Consider the following 16,334-nt stretch of genomic DNA (forward strand, 5'->3'; position numbering starts at 1 on the left):
AGTAGAGGTTGTATCAGTAGCACCACCTCCTCCCCCTCTCTCCCCCCTCGCTCCTCTCTTCCCCCTAGTAGAGGTTGTATCAGTAGCACCACCTCCTCCCCCTCTCTCCCCCTCGCTCCTCTCTTCCCCTCGTAGAGGTTGTATCAGTATCACCACCTCCTCCCCCTCTCTCCCCCCTCGCTCCTCTCTTCCCCCTAGTAGAGGTTGTATCAGTAGCACCACCTCCTCCCCCTCTCTCCCCCTCGCTCCTCTCTTCCCCCTAGTAGAGGTTGTATCAGTATCACCACCTCCTCCCCCTCTCTCCCCCCTCGCTCCTCTCTTCCCCCTAGTAGAGGTTGTATCAGTATCACCACCTCCTCCCCCTCTTTCCCCCCTCGCTCCTCTCTTCCCCCTAGTAGAGGTTGTATCAGTAGCAACACCTCCTCCCCCTCTCTCCCACCTCGCTCCTCTCTTCCCCTAGTAGAGGTTGTATCAGTAGCACCACCTCCTCCCCCTCTCTCCCCCTCGCTCCTCTCTTCCCCCTAGTAGAGGTTGTATCAGTAGCACCACCTCCTCCCCCTCTCTCCCACCTCGCTCCTCTCTTCCCCTAGTAGAGGTTGTATCAGTAGCACCACCTCTTCCCCCTCTCTCCCCCCTCGCTCCTCTCTTCCCCCTAGTAGAGGTTGTATCAGTAGCACCACCTCCTCCCCCTCTCTCCCCCCTCGCTCCTCTCTTCCCCCTAGTAGAGGTTGTATCAGTAGCACCTCCTCTCTCCTCCTAGTAGAGGTTGTATCAGTAGCACCTCCTCTCTCCTCCTAGTAGAGGTTGTATCAGTAGTACCTCCTCTCTCCTCCTAGTAGAGGTTGTATCAGTAGCACCTCCTCTCTCCTCCTAGCAGAGGTTGTATCAGTAGTACCTCCTCTCTCCTCCTAGTAGAGGTTGTATCAGTAGCACCTCCTCTCTCCTCCTAGTAGAGGTTGTATCAGTAGTACCTCCTCTCTCCTCCTAGTAGAGGTTGTATCAGTAGCACCTCCTCTCTCCTCCTAGTAGAGGTTGTATCAGTAGCACCTCCTCTCTCCTCCTAGTAGAGGTTGTATCAGTAGTACCTCCTCTCTCCTCCTAGTAGAGGTTGTATCAGTAGCACCTCCTCTCTCCTCCTAGTAGAGTTTGTATCAGTAGTACCTCCTCTCTCCTCCTAGTAGAGGTTGTATCAGTAGTACCTCCTCTCTCCTCCTAGTAGAGGTTGTATCAGTAGCACCTCCTCTCTCCTCCTAGTAGAGGTTGTATCAGTAGTACCTCCTCTCTCCTCCTAGTAGAGGTTGTATCAGTAGTACCTCCTCTCTCCTCCTAGTAGAGGTTGTATCAGTAGCACCTCCTCTCTCCTCCTAGTAGAGGTTGTATCAGTAGTACCTCCTCTCTCCTCCTAGTAGAGGTTGTATCAGTAGCACCTCCTCTCTCCTCCTAGTAGAGGTTGTATCAGTAGTACCTCCTCTCTCCTCCTAGTAGAGGTTGTATCAGTAGTACCTCCTCTCTCCTCCTAGTAGAGGTTGTATCAGTAGCACCTCCTCTCTCCTCCTAGTAGAGGTTGTATCAGTAGCACCTCCTCTCTCCTCCTAGTAGAGGTTGTATCAGTAGTACCTCCTCTCTCCTCCTAGTAGAGGTTGTATCAGTAGCACCTCCTCTCTCCTCCTAGTAGAGGTTGTATCAGTAGCACCTCCTCTCTCCTCCTAGTAGAGGTTGTATCAGTAGTACCTCCTCTCTCCTCCTAGTAGAGGTTGTATCAGTAGCACCTCCTCTCTCCTCTCTCCTCCTAGTATCAGTAGTACCTCCTCTCTCCTCCTAGTAGAGGTTGTATCAGTAGTACCTCCTCTCTCCTCCTAGTAGAGGTTGTATCAGTAGTACCTCCTCTCTCCTCCTAGTAGAGGTTGTATCAGTAGTACCTCCTCTCTCCTCCTAGTAGAGGTTGTATCAGTAGCACCTCCTTTCTCCTCCTGGTAGAGGTTGTATCAGTAGTACCTCCTCTCTCCTCCTAGTAGAGGTTGTATCAGTAGCACCTCCTCTCTCCTCCTAGTAGAGGTTGTATCAGTAGTACCTCCTCTCTCCTCCTAGTAGAGGTTGTATCAGTAGCACCACCTCTCTCCTCCTAGTAGAGGTTGTATCAGTAGCACCTCCTCTCTCCTCCTAGTAGAGGTTGTATCAGTAGTACCTCCTCTCTCCTCCTAGTAGAGGTTGTATCAGTAGCACCTCCTCTCTCCTCCTAGTAGAGGTTGTATCAGTAGCACCTCCTCTCTCCTCCTAGTAGAGGTTGTATCAGTAGTACCTCCTCTCTCCTCCTAGTAGAGATTGTATCAGTAGCACCTCCTCTCTCCTCCTAGTAGAGGTTGTATCAGTAGCACCTCCTCTCTCCTCCTAGTAGAGGTTGTATCAGTAGTACCTCCTCTCTTCTCCTAGTAGAGGTTGTATCAGTAGCACCTCCTCTCTCCTCTGTCCTCCTAGTATCAGTAGTACCTCCTCTCTCCTCCTAGTAGAGGTTGTATCAGTAGTACCTCCTCTCTCCTCCTAGTAGAGGTTGTATCAGTAGTACCTCCTCTCTCCTCCTAGTAGAGGTTGTATCAGTAGTACCTCCTCTCTCCTCCTAGTAGAGGTTGTATCAGTAGTACCTCCTCTCTCCTCCTAGTAGAGGTTGTATCAGTAGTACCTCCTCTCTCCTCCTAGTAGAGGTTGTATCAGTAGCACCTCCTCTCTCCTCCTAGTAGAGGTTGTATCAGTAGTACCTCCTCTCTCCTCCTACTAGAGGTTGTATCAGTAGTACCTCCTCTCTCCTCCTAGTAGAGGTTGTATCAGTAGCACCTCCTCTCTCCTCCTAGTATCAGTAGTACCTCCTCTCTCCTCCTAGTAGAGGTTGTATCAGTAGTACCTCCTCTCTCCTCCTAGTAGAGGTTGTATCAGTAGTACCTCCTCTCTCCTCCTAGTAGAGGTTGTATCAGTAGTACCTCCTCTCTCCTCCTAGTAGAGGTTGTATCAGTAGCACCTCCTCTCTCCTCCTAGTAGAGGTTGTATCAGTAGCACCTCCTCTCTCCTCCTAGTAGAGGTTGTATCAGTAGTACCTCCTCTCTCCTCCTAGTAGAGGTTGTATCAGTAGCACCTCCTCTCTCCTCCTAGTAGAGGTTGTATCAGTAGTACCTCCTCTCTCCTCCTAGTAGAGGTTGTATCAGTAGTACCTCCTCTCTCCTCCTAGTAGAGGTTGTATCAGTAGCACCTCCTCTCTCCTCCTAGTATCAGTAGTACCTCCTCTCTCCTCCTAGTAGAGGTTGTATCAGTAGCACCTCCTCTCTCCTCCTAGTAGAGGTTGTATCAGTAGTACCTCCTCTCTCCTCCTAGTAGAGGTTGTATCAGTAGCACCTCCTCTCTCCTCCTAGTAGAGGTTGTATCAGTAGTACCTCCTCTCTCCTCCTAGTAGAGGTTGTATCAGTAGTACCTCCTCTCTCCTCCTAGTAGAGGTTGTATCAGTAGTACCTCCTCTCTCCTCCTAGTAGAGGTTGTATCAGTAGCACCTCCTCTCTCCTCCTAGTATCAGTAGTACCTCCTCTCTCCTCCTAGTAGAGGTTGTATCAGTAGCACCTCCTCTCTCCTCCTAGTAGAGGTTGTATCAGTAGTACCTCCTCTCTCCTCCTAGTAGAGGTTGTATCAGTAGCACCTCCTCTCTCCTCCTAGTAGAGGTTGTATCAGTAGTACCTCCTCTCTCCTCCTAGTAGAGGTTGTATCAGTAGCACCTCCTCTCTCCTCCTAGTAGAGGTTGTATCAGTAGTACCTCCTCTCTCCTCCTAGTATCAGTAGTACCTCCTCTCTCCTCCTAGTAGAGGTTGTATCAGTAGTACCTCCTCTCTCCTCCTAGTATCAGTAGTACCTCCTCTCTCCTCCTAGTAGAGGTTGTATCAGTAGCACCTCCTCTCTCCTCCTAGTAGAGGTTGTATCAGTAGTACCTCCTCTCTCCTCCTAGTAGAGGTTGTATCAGTAGCACCTCCTCTCTCCTCCTAGTAGAGGTTGTATCAGTAGTACCTCCTCTCTCCTCCTAGTATCAGTAGTACCTCCTCTCTCCTCCTAGTAGAGGTTGTATCAGTAGCACCTCCTCTCTCCTCCTAGTAAAGGTTGTATCAGTAGCACCTCCTCTCTCCTCCTAGCAGAGGTTGTATCAGTAGTACCTCCTCTCTCCTCCTAGTAGAGGTTGTATCAGTAGTACCTCCTCTCTCCTCCTAGTAGAGGTTGTATCAGTAGTACTTCCTCTCTCCTCCTAGTAGAGGTTGTATCAGTAGTACCTCCTCTCTCCTCCTAGTAGAGGTTGTATCAGTAGTACCTCCTCTCTCCTCCTAGTAGAGGTTGTATCAGTAGCACCTCCTCTCTCCTCCTAGTAGAGGTTGTATCAGTAGTACCTCCTCTCTCCTCCTAGTATCAGTAGTACCTCCTCTCTCCTCTCTCCTCCTAGTATCAGTAGTACCTCCTCTCTCCTCCTAGTATCAGTAGTACCTCCTCTCTCCTCCTAGTATCAGTAGTACCTCCTCTCTCCTCTCTCCTCCTAGTATCAGTAGTACCTCCTCTCTCCTCTCTCCTCCTAGTAGAGGTTGTATCAGTAGTACCTCCTCTCTCCTCCTAGTAGAGGTTGTATCAGTAGCACCTCCTCTCTCCTCCTAGTAGAGGTTGTATCAGTAGTACCTCCTCTCTCCTCCTAGTAGAGGTTGTATCAGTAGTACCTCCTCTCTCCTCCTAGTAGAGGTTGTATCAGTAGCACCTCCTCTCTCCTCCTAGTAGAGGTTGTATCAGTAGCACCTCCTCTCTCCTCCTAGTAGAGGTTGTATCAGTAGTACCTCCTCTCTCCTCCTAGTAGAGGTTGTATCAGTAGCACCTCCTCTCTCCTCCTAGTAGAGTTTGTATCAGTAGCACCTCCTCTCTCCTCCTAGTAGAGGTTGTATCAGTAGTACCTCCTCTCTCCTCCTAGTAGAGGTTGTATCAGTAGCACCTCCTCTCTCCTCCTAGTAGAGGTTGTATCAGTAGTACCTCCTCTCTCCTCCTAGTAGAGGTTGTATCAGTAGTACCTCCTCTCTCCTCCTAGTAGAGGTTGTATCAGTAGCACCTCCTCTCTCCTCCTAGTAGAGGTTGTATCAGTAGTACCTCCTCTCTCCTCCTAGTAGAGGTTGTATCAGTAGCACCTCCTCTCTCCTCCTAGTAGAGGTTGTATCAGTAGTACCTCCTCTCTCCTCCTAGTAGAGGTTGTATCAGTAGTACCTCCTCTCTCCTCCTAGTAGAGGTTGTATCAGTAGCACCTCCTCTCTCCTCCTAGTAGAGGTTGTATCAGTAGCACCTCCTCTCTCCTCCTAGTAGAGGTTGTATCAGTAGTACCTCCTCTCTCCTCCTAGTAGAGGTTGTATCAGTAGCACCTCCTCTCTCCTCCTAGTAGAGGTTGTATCAGTAGCACCTCCTCTCTCCTCCTAGTAGAGGTTGTATCAGTAGTACCTCCTCTCTCCTCCTAGTAGAGGTTGTATCAGTAGCACCTCCTCTCTCCTCTCTCCTCCTAGTATCAGTAGTACCTCCTCTCTCCTCCTAGTAGAGGTTGTATCAGTAGTACCTCCTATCTCCTCCTAGTAGAGGTTGTATCAGTAGTACCTCCTCTCTCCTCCTAGTAGAGGTTGTATCAGTAGTACCTCCTCTCTCCTCCTAGTAGAGGTTGTATCAGTAGCACCTCCTCTCTCCTCCTAGTAGAGGTTGTATCAGTAGTACCTCCTCTCTCCTCCTAGTAGAGATTGTATCAGTAGTACCTCCTCTCTCCTCCTAGTAGAGGTTGTATCAGTAGTACCTCCTCTCTCCTCCTAGTAGAGGTTGTATCAGTAGTACCTCCTCTCTCCTCCTAGTAGAGGTTGTATCAGTAGTACCTCCTCTCTCCTCCTAGTAGAGGTTGTATCAGTAGCACCTCCTCTCTCCTCCTAGTAGAGGTTGTATCAGTAGTACCTCCTCTCTCCTCCTAGTAGAGGTTGTACCAGTAGTACCTCCTCTCTCCTCCTAGTAGAGGTTGTATCAGTAGCACCTCCTCTCTCCTCCTAGTATCAGTAGTACCTCCTCTCTCCTCCTAGTAGAGGTTGTATCAGTAGTACCTCCTCTCTCCTCCTAGTAGAGGTTGTATCAGTAGTACCTCCTCTCTCCTCCTAGTAGAGGTTGTATCAGTAGTACCTCCTCTCTCCTCCTAGTAGAGGTTGTATCAGTAGCACCTCCTCTCTCCTCCTAGTAGAGGTTGTATCAGTAGTACCTCCTCTCTCCTCCTAGTAGAGGTTGTATCAGTAGCACCTCCTCTCTCCTCCTAGTAGAGGTTGTATCAGTAGTACCTCCTCTCTCCTCCTAGTAGAGGTTGTATCAGTAGCACCTCCTCTCTCCTCCTAGTAGAGGTTGTATCAGTAGTACCTCCTCTCTCCTCCTAGGATCAGTAGTACCTCCTCTCTCCTCCTAGTAGAGGTTGTATCAGTAGTACCTCCTCTCTCCTCCTTGTATCAGTAGTACCTCCTCTCTCCTCCTAGTAGAGGTTGTATCAGTAGCACCTCCTCTCTCCTCCTAGTAGAGGTTGTATCAGTAGTACCTCCTCTCTCCTCCTAGTAGAGGTTGTATCAGTAGCACCTCCTCTCTCCTCCTAGTAGAGGTTGTATCAGTAGTACCTCCTCTCTCCTCCTAGTATCAGTAGTACCTCCTCTCTCCTCCTAGTAGAGGTTGTATCAGTAGCACCTCCTCTCTCCTCCTAGTAGAGGTTGTATCAGTAGCACCTCCTCTCTCCTCCTAGTAGAGGTTGTATCAGTAGTACCTCCTCTCTCCTCCTAGTAGAGGTTGTATCAGTAGTACCTCCTCTCTCCTCCTAGTAGAGGTTGTATCAGTAGCACCTCCTCTCTCCTCCTAGCAGAGGTTGTATCAGTAGTACCTCCTCTCTCCTCCTAGTAGAGGTTGTATCAGTAGTACCTCCTCTCTCCTCCTAGTAGAGGTTGTATCAGTAGTACCTCCTCTCTCCTCCTAGTAGAGGTTGTATCAGTAGTACCTCCTCTCTCCTCCTAGTAGAGGTTGTATCAGTAGTACCTCCTCTCTCCTCCTAGTAGAGGTTGTATCAGTAGCACCTCCTCTCTCCTCCGAGTAGAGGTTGTATCAGTAGTACCTCCTCTCTCCTCCTAGTAGAGGTTGTATCAGTAGCACCTCCTCTCTCCTCCTAGTAGAGGTTGTATCAGTAGTACCTCCTCTCTCCTCCTAGTAGAGGTTGTATCAGTAGTACCTCCTCTCTCCTCCTAGTAGAGGTTGTATCAGTAGTACCTCCTCTCTCCTCCTAGTAGAGGTTGTATCAGTAGCACCTCCTCTCTCCTCCTAGTAGAGGTTGTATGAGTAGTACCTCCTCTCTCCTCCTAGTAGAGGTTGTATCAGTAGTACCTCCTCTCTCCTCCTAGTAGAGGTTGTATCAGTAGCACCTCCTCTCTCCTCCTAGCAGAGGTGGTATCAGTAGTACCTCCTCTCTCCTCCTAGTAGAGGTTGTATCAGTAGTACCTCCTCTCTCCTCCTAGTAGAGGTTGTATCAGTAGTACCTCCTCTCTCCTCCTAGTAGAGGTTGTATCAGTAGTACCTCCTCTCTCCTCCTAGTAGAGGTTGTATCAGTAGCACCTCCTCTCTCCTCCTAGTAGAGGTTGTATCAGTAGTACCTCCTCTCTCCTCCTAGTATCAGTAGTACCTCCTCTCTCCTCTCTCCTCCTAGTATCAGTAGTACCTCCTCTCTCCTCCTAGTATCAGTAGTACCTCCTCTCTCCTCTCTCCTCCTAGTATCAGTAGTACCTCCTCTCTCCTCTCTCCTCCTAGTAGAGGTTGTATCAGTAGTACCTCCTCTCTCCTCCTAGTAGAGGTTGTATCAGTAGTACCTCCTCTCTCCTCCTAGTAGAGGTTGTATCAGTAGTACCTCCTCTCTCCTCCTAGTAGAGGTTGTATCAGTAGCACCTCCTCTCTCCTCCTAGTAGAGGTTGTATCAGTAGTACCTCTTCTCTCCTCCTAGTAGAGGTTGTATCAGTAGTACCTCCTCTCTCCTCCTAGTTGAGGTTGTATCAGTAGCACCTCCTCTCTCCTCCTAGCAGAGGTTGTATCAGTAGTACCTCCTCTCTCCTCCTAGTAGAGGTTGTATCAGTAGTACCTCCTCTCTCCTCCTAGTAGAGGTTGTATCAGTAGTACCTCCTCTCTCCTCCTAGTAGAGGTTGTATCAGTAGTACCTCCTCTCTCCTCCTAGTAGAGGTTGTATCAGTAGTACCTCCTCTCTCCTCCTAGTAGAGGTTGTATCAGTAGCACCTCCTCTCTCCTCCTAGTAGAGGTTGTATCAGTAGTACCTCCTCTCTCCTCCTAGTATCAGTAGTACCTCCTCTCTCCTCTCTCCTCCTAGTATCAGTAGTACCTCCTCTCTCCTCCTAGTATCAGTAGTACCTCCTCTCTCCTCCTAGTATCAGTAGTACCTCCTCTCTCCTCTCTCCTCCTAGTAGAGGTTGTATCAGTAGTACCTCCTCTCTCCTCCTAGTAGAGGTTGTATCAGTAGCACCTCCTCTCTCCTCCTAGTAGAGGTTGTATCAGTAGTACCTCCTCTCTCCTCCTAGTAGAGGTTGTATCAGTAGTACCTCCTCTCTCCTCCTAGTAGAGGTTGTATCAGTAGTACCTCCTCTCTCCTCCTAGTAGAGGTTGTATCAGTAGCACCTCCTCTCTCCTCCTAGTAGAGGTTGTATCAGTAGCACCTCCTCTCTCCTCCTAGTAGAGGTTGTATCAGTAGTACCTCCTCTCTCCTCCTAGTAGAGGTTGTATCAGTAGTACCTCCTCTCTCCTCCTAGTAGAGGTTGTATCAGTAGCACCTCCTCTCTCCTCCTAGCAGAGGTTGTATCAGTAGTACCTCCTCTCTCCTCCTAGTAGAGGTTGTATCAGTAGTACCTCCTCTCTCCTCCTAGTAGAGGTTGTATCAGTAGTACCTCCTCTCTCCTCCTAGTAGAGGTTGTATCAGTAGTACCTCCTCTCTCCTCCTAGTAGAGGTTGTATCAGTAGTACCTCCTCTCTCCTCCTAGTATCAGTAGTACCTCCTCTCTCCTCCTAGTATCAGTAGTACCTCCTCTCTCCTCTCTCCTCCTAGTATCAGTAGTACCTCCTCTCTCCTCCTAGTATCAGTAGTACCTCCTCTCTCCTCTCTCCTCCTAGTATCAGTAGTACCTCCTCTCTCCTCTCTCCTCCTAGTAGAGGTTGTATCAGTAGTACCTCCTCTTTCCTCCTAGTATCAGTAGTACCTCCTCTCTCCTCTCTCCTCCTAGTAGAGGTTGTATCAGTAGTACCTCCTCTCTCCTCCTAGTATCAGTAGTACCACTGATAATTCCCTCAGTTTGAAAAAAGAGATGAAAGCGTTCATGGATGAAAGAAACTTGGATTTCATATTTTTCTCCCTCCCTCTCTCTCTCTCTCTCTCTCTCTCTCTCTCTCTCTCTCTCTCTCTCTCACCCGTTCTCTCTTCCAGGACACTATGTTTATCAATTTCTTTGGAAGAGGAGAAGGAGAGGGAGGAAAAGAAGAAGACAAAAGAGAATACGGGAATGAGAGAGAGAGAGAAAAGGAACAGGCTTATGCCCCTTTTGGTCTCCAAGGAGGAGGTGAGGTGAAGGAGGTGGCTGGGTTGAAAATGAGCTAAATATAATCTGTTTACCTTCCCTAATGTACACACTGACCTAATGCAGTAGTATCCGGTGGACCAGTGGAAGAGCGGGATGAAGCGAGAGAGGATGAGAGGGAAGGAAGATGAGAGAGGGACAGATGAAGAAAAGTTGTCGTCTCTAGAGAGGAGGGGGAGAAAGGAAAAAGAGAGATGATAGCAATAGGATGACAAGGTTAGAAAGGGAGGTTAGACAGAAGGAGAGCAAAAGAAGAGGTGGCAAGAGAAAATAGACACGAGAGAGAGAGATGGGGAGAGAGAGATGGTGAGAGAGAGAGAGAGAGAGAGAGAGAGCGAGAGATGGTGAGAGAGAAATGGGGAGAGAGATGATGAGGGAGAGATGGGGAGAGAGTGAGAGAGAGAGAGAGAGAGAGAGAGAGAGAGAGAGAGAGAGAGAGAGAGAGAGAGAGAGAGATGATGAGAGAGAGATGGGGAGAGAGAGAGAGAGATGATGAGAGAGAGATGGGGAGAGAGAGAGAGAGAGAGAGAGATGGTGAGGGAGAGAGAGAGAGAGATGGTGAGAGAGAGATGCCAATAAAGCCCCTTGAATTGAATTGAAAGTGAGAGAGAGAGATGGAGAGAGAGAGATTAAGAGAGATGGTGAGAGAGAGATGGTGAGAGAGAGAGAGAGAGAGAGAGAGAGAGAGACAGAGAGAGAGGTAGACGGGTAAAATGATTTACTGTAGATATTCAAATGGCAGGTCAGAGCAGGACAAAAAGGTTCCCATACCCTTCTCTTTACCCTGCTCCTCTCTTCCCGCCTTCTTGGCACAATCCAGCCTGCAGCCCCACATCTCTGCCAGGGCCAGTGTCATTTCTAACAGCTGCTTTTTAATCCACAGGATCTTCATTAACCCCCAGGAAAGAAGCAGAGGACACAGGAAGAAAGGAGGAGAGAGGAAGAGAGGAGAGAGCAGGGCAGATCGGGGGAGAGGGCCACAGAGCAATCACAGACCTCATTATGAACACTGAAAGACCTGGCCAGATGAGATAGAAGAGGGAAGGAGGGGAGAGAGAGAGAGAGAGAGAGAGAGAGAGAGAGAGAGAGAGAGAGAGAGAGAGAGAGAGAGAGAGAGAGAGAGAGGTAAGGGGAAAGGGGGAGAGGAGAAGAGAAGAGAGAAAGATCTCATGTTCGAAACAGGGAAATAGAGCTAAGTAAGAGGATGTGAGCAGGATGAATAGAAAAGGGTAATAGAACATACAATGTGAAGAAAGTGCCATGTAGAAAAAGGACAGGACATGCTGTAGTGTAGAGTCCAACAAGTTATTAACATCAGATCTATTCATATACACTTATGGACATATGGCTGAAATCCATGAAAGATTTCTGAAGAGTCTGACTCTCCTCTATTCTTCACATTTATCATCCATCAGTCCAATATATGTCTCTCTTCAGCTCCTAAACACTTCTGTTTTTCCCTAGCCACCCGAGGGACAGTGAACACACACAGCCTGCAGGCTACAGCTCCACAGACCCACACCAGACAGACAGAGCACGGGCTGTGTGAGTACAGTACAACAGGGTCCAGCCGCCCAGCCTCAAATTTATGGAAAACACTGGGTCTGGAGAGTGGAGGCACGGGGGGTCATAATTGTAGCCAAGGCAGGGGGCTCAGGGACATAGACCCAGGTGACGAGGGGATCAACAACCGTGTGTGAGCAACGCTGGGGTGACAGTGACACATAACACTGAATCTGGAGGATGTTGGATTGGGGGGGGGGCACATACTGGAAATGAATCTGCCAACAGAATCTCTTTTTCTAAAAAAATACAAGATTGAAAGCAAGAGTTGACTGAATCAGGCTATCATTAAAATCTCTCCCTTTTAAAACGAGCGGCTCGTGGCGCCAGTGTGGGTTTAACGCAGGCGGGTGGTGATGGGGGGTGTAGGTGGGGGGGGGGGGGGGTGCCAGAGATGTTTCTGGCGGTGTGAGGCCACAGAAGTGAATGTGACAAGCTCCTAGTGTAATTAAGCTCACCTTGTTCACAGCTCAGATTAGGAAGAGGAGGAAAGACATTAAATGAAAAGAAAAACACACTGATGAGACACTTCACCTCTTCTCCTCCCCTCCTTTCCTCCCCCAGTCAGCCTCATCTCATCACTGTCTTACTGTCTCAGGCCCTCGCCACTGAGAGAGAACTCATAACGTTTGCCTTTTCCAATTATAAAGGTGTGATGGTGGGCTTTCTGTATCAGTTACTTTAATATGGAGTTAACCGTACTGTACAGAAGAAGGAAAAAAACTGAACATATATTATCTTTTGTTTGGTCCAACAACAAAAAAGGTAATTGAATAAATTGTCTCACCATTTCCTCTTTCAACTTTTTAATCTCTCTGCTGTAATCAAATATGAATGATGCAACTTCACGTTGGCTGGGATACGTCTGTTCCCATTGAAACTATATAAGCTCGCTGAGATGGCTTGATGTATTTGGGTTAGAAATACTGTAAACAGTGTTGTATTTTTCCTACTTTACTACTGTTAAAGCAACACTGCCCTCTAGTGGTGGTAGTGGAACCCAGCTGTATTTCCATTCAGATGTGTTGCAGTTGATTAGGAAGCCGCTGTCCCGTCCGTCATGATTATCCCAATAGATAATGACAATCTAATTCATTACCCTCCATGACGGGACTGTCTGATAGAGTCCAGAACTGGTTGCAAATAATCAGAGGAATCAAATTTTAGTCACAACTCCCAATGAGACTGTAGCCTTTGTATTCAAAGCTAATCACAGTTGATTATTCCAAATGTATTTAATATGGTCCATCTTTATTACTCTGTGAGAGCCATAAGACTTGACCATGGTATCAGTCACTACTAGCTCTTGTTATAGACTGAACATGGAGGTCTGGGCCTTTATGGCACTGGAGTCACTGCATGGTTCATTCCCAACTTCCTCTCTGGCTGTTTCCCCCCTCAGTCACTACATTGGTACTTTGTGATGGCACCTCCGCACTGTTCGTCCAATCAGGATGAAGAGCAGTGCTGCCAGCAGGAAGAAGAATACGGAGACGGGAGCAAACAGGAAGGAGAGGCCTTATTGGATGCTGAGGTGGTACTGTTGGACACTGAGAGGAGTGTTGTTGCTGGGCAGCGTAGTCCTCCAGAGTGTCCAGTACCTGGGTCCAGACTACATACATCATTATTACAACCAGGAGACATAGACCTGGAGAGAGGAGAGTGACGGGGGGAGAGAGAGGGGGAGGAAGAGGGAAACATTCAATAAAAGTTAATAGAACATAAATGTGTCTCCTGATTAGTGGCAACCCGTCATTCAGGGCAGGTGGGGATGCCTGTTTTACGAGTTATTTTGGCATTAATACGTGTCACATATCAGTTTGCAAACAATTAAAAAAATATATATAATAATGTTAATAAAGCCGCATACAAACTTGGTCCATTTTTTTGGCTTTCTTAAGTAAGGCAGCTCCAAAATGCAGGTGTTTCAGCCTAGCTCAGTGCTTTCTGTGGTTGAGGTGCAGCCAGCGGAAAATACGGAGCGTAGGGGTTGGTAATGTTCTCTAGTTGTGCCGTGATTGGCTCAGTGTTCTGTCACTCATGGGGACACTACGTCACTGCCAAATCTAAGGGCAGAGCTAAAAAATTCAAGCCCCTTGGGTGCTGCCATAGAGTTACATAAGAAGTGCCCATCCAAGAAGGATCAAGGTCATTGGCCACAGATAAAATGACGTCAAATCACGTTATATCTACAGCAGCTTTGATTGGATTGATCATATCAACATCATACTTTCAAAATCTTGGCTAACAAGCTAGCAGTCATCATCATGAATCAAGTCAGAAATCTACTGGCAAATGTTTTTAAATCCTTGTCATATGAAGAGAAATGATAGATAAAATGTACCGGTGCTCATCAGCCATTGGACATTACACAACAAGTTGGAAATTGCAAATTCAACAATGAGTGGTCTGGAAGGAATCAGTGGCTAAGTGTAAGCATTGCAAAGCAATCACTAGCCTGCTATTCAGTGGAGTGGGTGTATGGTCTCAAGTCTGGGTTTAAGGGTCTCTTTTCCAAGCTTAAAAGGATAAACAAAAAGGATAAGCCTGTTTTAGAGAAATGTTATCATTGAGTATTATAAGAGCTTTCATTGTCTGAACATATGCCCCTTAGATTTATCCTATCATTTTTGACTTGGTGTTCAGGGAGAATACTGTAAAAACGGCCCATGTTCTGAATTCTGTTGTGCATTTGACTTCGTCCGTCCTAGCTCGCTCATTCAAGTCTTAATCGAAATTACGGATTGCCTCATATCCCGTTATGCCATAATTTGTACATCTCAATTGTCAATAGAAACCACATTTGTTTAAGCAAGTCAGCCATATCAGCTATGTGTTTTTAAAGGGCAGTAAATGAGGCTGAATGAACTGTTTCGCTGCCAGACAAGGCTCTGCTGATAGCCAGGTGTAGCAGTGGTAAGGTCTTGGGACTGCTGTTGGGACTCTGCTGTTGGGACAGCTTTATGTAGGCACCCTTGGTGGGCACCGTTTGTCACCGTTATAGTGTAATTAATGTAAACAGATGCTAAAATCGCCACGGCTCCAAATTGAACTTTGAGCTTCATGTAAAGTTGAGTGGACCCAAACATGGCTAGTAACGCGCTACATCATCGACTATGCCTTCTGGCACCAGATTTCTATAACATATGATGTGGTTAGCTGATATGTAAAAATACATATCCAGACATTGTAAGATTTGGCATGCGTCAGCAATGTCTGAGCAGAGGAACACAACCGATAACTCACCTCCAGTGAGCAAGAGTGCCCCGCCTACATTGTAGAGCCTGTGGCTGGCCAATGGAGAGGCACAGATGATGACAAACCCACCAATCATAACAGTGACCATGCCCACTAGAAGGAAGATGCTCCAGAAGGCTCCGTAGACTGCAGTGTCAGGTGCCTGGTAACCCGTGCTTTGCTCAGAAGCATACAATTGGAAGAGGTAGGCAGGCACACAAACCTTTTGGTGTGGTTGATTGGCTTTGAAAAAAAATGTACGTTGTATTTTTTTGGTTCATTATATTACTGTTCAGGTCATTCTTGTCATTCATCAATGAATGTATTGTCTGCTACAGTATTTCTATTTCATAAATAGGTGAAAAGAACTCTCCTACTTACTGATCCAGAAGTGCCACATCATGTCGTCCTCTCTCCTCCCACTGAAGGAGCACCTCCAGAAGAAGCCCTGGTGGAAGAATGTCACAGTGTCCTGATCCTCCATCTCCCTCTCCCCAGGTCTGAGGGCCCCAGCCTCCCAGGTCACTGATGCCCCCCCAGGGCCACAGGTCTCCAAGGCCAGCAGCCAGTAGTCTGTCCCAAAGGAGAGCATCAGGGACAGGGCCCCAAAGCCCCCGAAGAACCCAGCTAGGAAGAGGAGCACACTCAGCCTCTCAGCAGGAGACATGAGGCCTATCTGTCTTCAGTCGGTCAGTCAATTGCAAAGGTTTGTCGGTCTATCGGTGTGTCGGATGGTCGTTCGGTCTGTCCGTCTGCCTTTCTGCGTCACCGTTTCTCTGTTCGGATGTTTGTCTGTCCTCCAGTCGGTCGATTCGTCTATCGGTTTCGTTCCCAGCAATAGCAGGGCAGGGAAGTAGACAGGTACTATCCTACGTACTGTAGCAGACCTATCCGCCTTGATATCCATTAGTAAATCCTCAAATACTGTGTCATAGGGGTGTGTCCTGGGGCAGATAAAATATAACCGTCCGATGACCATCCAATCAGAAGTATCGTGTTTGACATGGAGGCTTCTAAACAGGAGCTGGTTATTTATGCTTCATCTATTCCCAGCAACCCCCACTCACCAATCAGATGTTGTGGAGAGACCTGTGTGTGTGTGTGTGTGTGTGTGTGTGTGTGTGTGTGTGTGTGTGTGTGTGTGTGCGTGCGTGCGTGCGTGCGTGCGTGAGATGGTAGAAAAAGAATCACTGTCGTCATGCGTGTGACAGTTCCAGGGATACTGTTGCAATGTTTTTACACACATTAAAATAGAAGTGTGTGTGTGTTGTAGCGTACCGTCTGGCACTCAGACCTCTGATGGAATCCTCTATCTGAGTGTCACAGCAACTGCTTTTGTCCCCAAAATTCAACAAAATGAGCAGATGTCTAATAAAGCGGGTTTTTTTAGAAACAGGAAAAACAGGATACATTTACAGTACATACTGTATACACTGCCTTCAGGAAGTATTCACACCCCTTGATTTATTCCACATTTTGTTGTGTTGCAGCCTGAATTCAAAATTGATTAAATAGATATTTTTTCTCACACACAATACCCCTTAAGTAACATGTTTTTAGAAATTATTGAAAATGTATTGAAAATGTATTACAGAAATATCTAATTTCCATAAGTATTCACACTCCTGAGTCAACACATGATAGAATCACCTTTGGCAGTGATTATAGCTGTCTTTCTGGTTAAGAATCTAAGAGCTTTGCAAACCTGGATTGTACAATATTTTGTCTTTTAAAAGTATTCAAGCTCTGTCAAGTTGGTTGTTGATTATTGCTACAGATTCATTTGCAAGTCATGTCATAGATTTTCAAGACGATTTAAGTCAAAACTGAATATAGGCCACTCAGGAACATTCAATGTCATCTTGG

At 47.4% G+C, this 16,334-nt stretch overlaps 1 pseudogene; it reads right to left on the bottom strand.

Annotated features, from left to right (window-relative positions):
- Positions 1-11,773: 11,773 nt before the first annotated feature.
- On the bottom strand, positions 11,774-15,135 carry LOC106574619 (transmembrane protein 182-like; annotated as a pseudogene).
- Between the last annotated feature and the right edge of the window lie 1,199 nt (positions 15,136-16,334).

This window comes from Salmo salar, chromosome 16 (genome assembly GCF_965601325.2).
Source record: "Salmo salar chromosome 16, fSalSal1, whole genome shotgun sequence".
Lineage (NCBI taxonomy): Eukaryota > Metazoa > Chordata > Actinopteri > Salmoniformes > Salmonidae > Salmo > Salmo salar.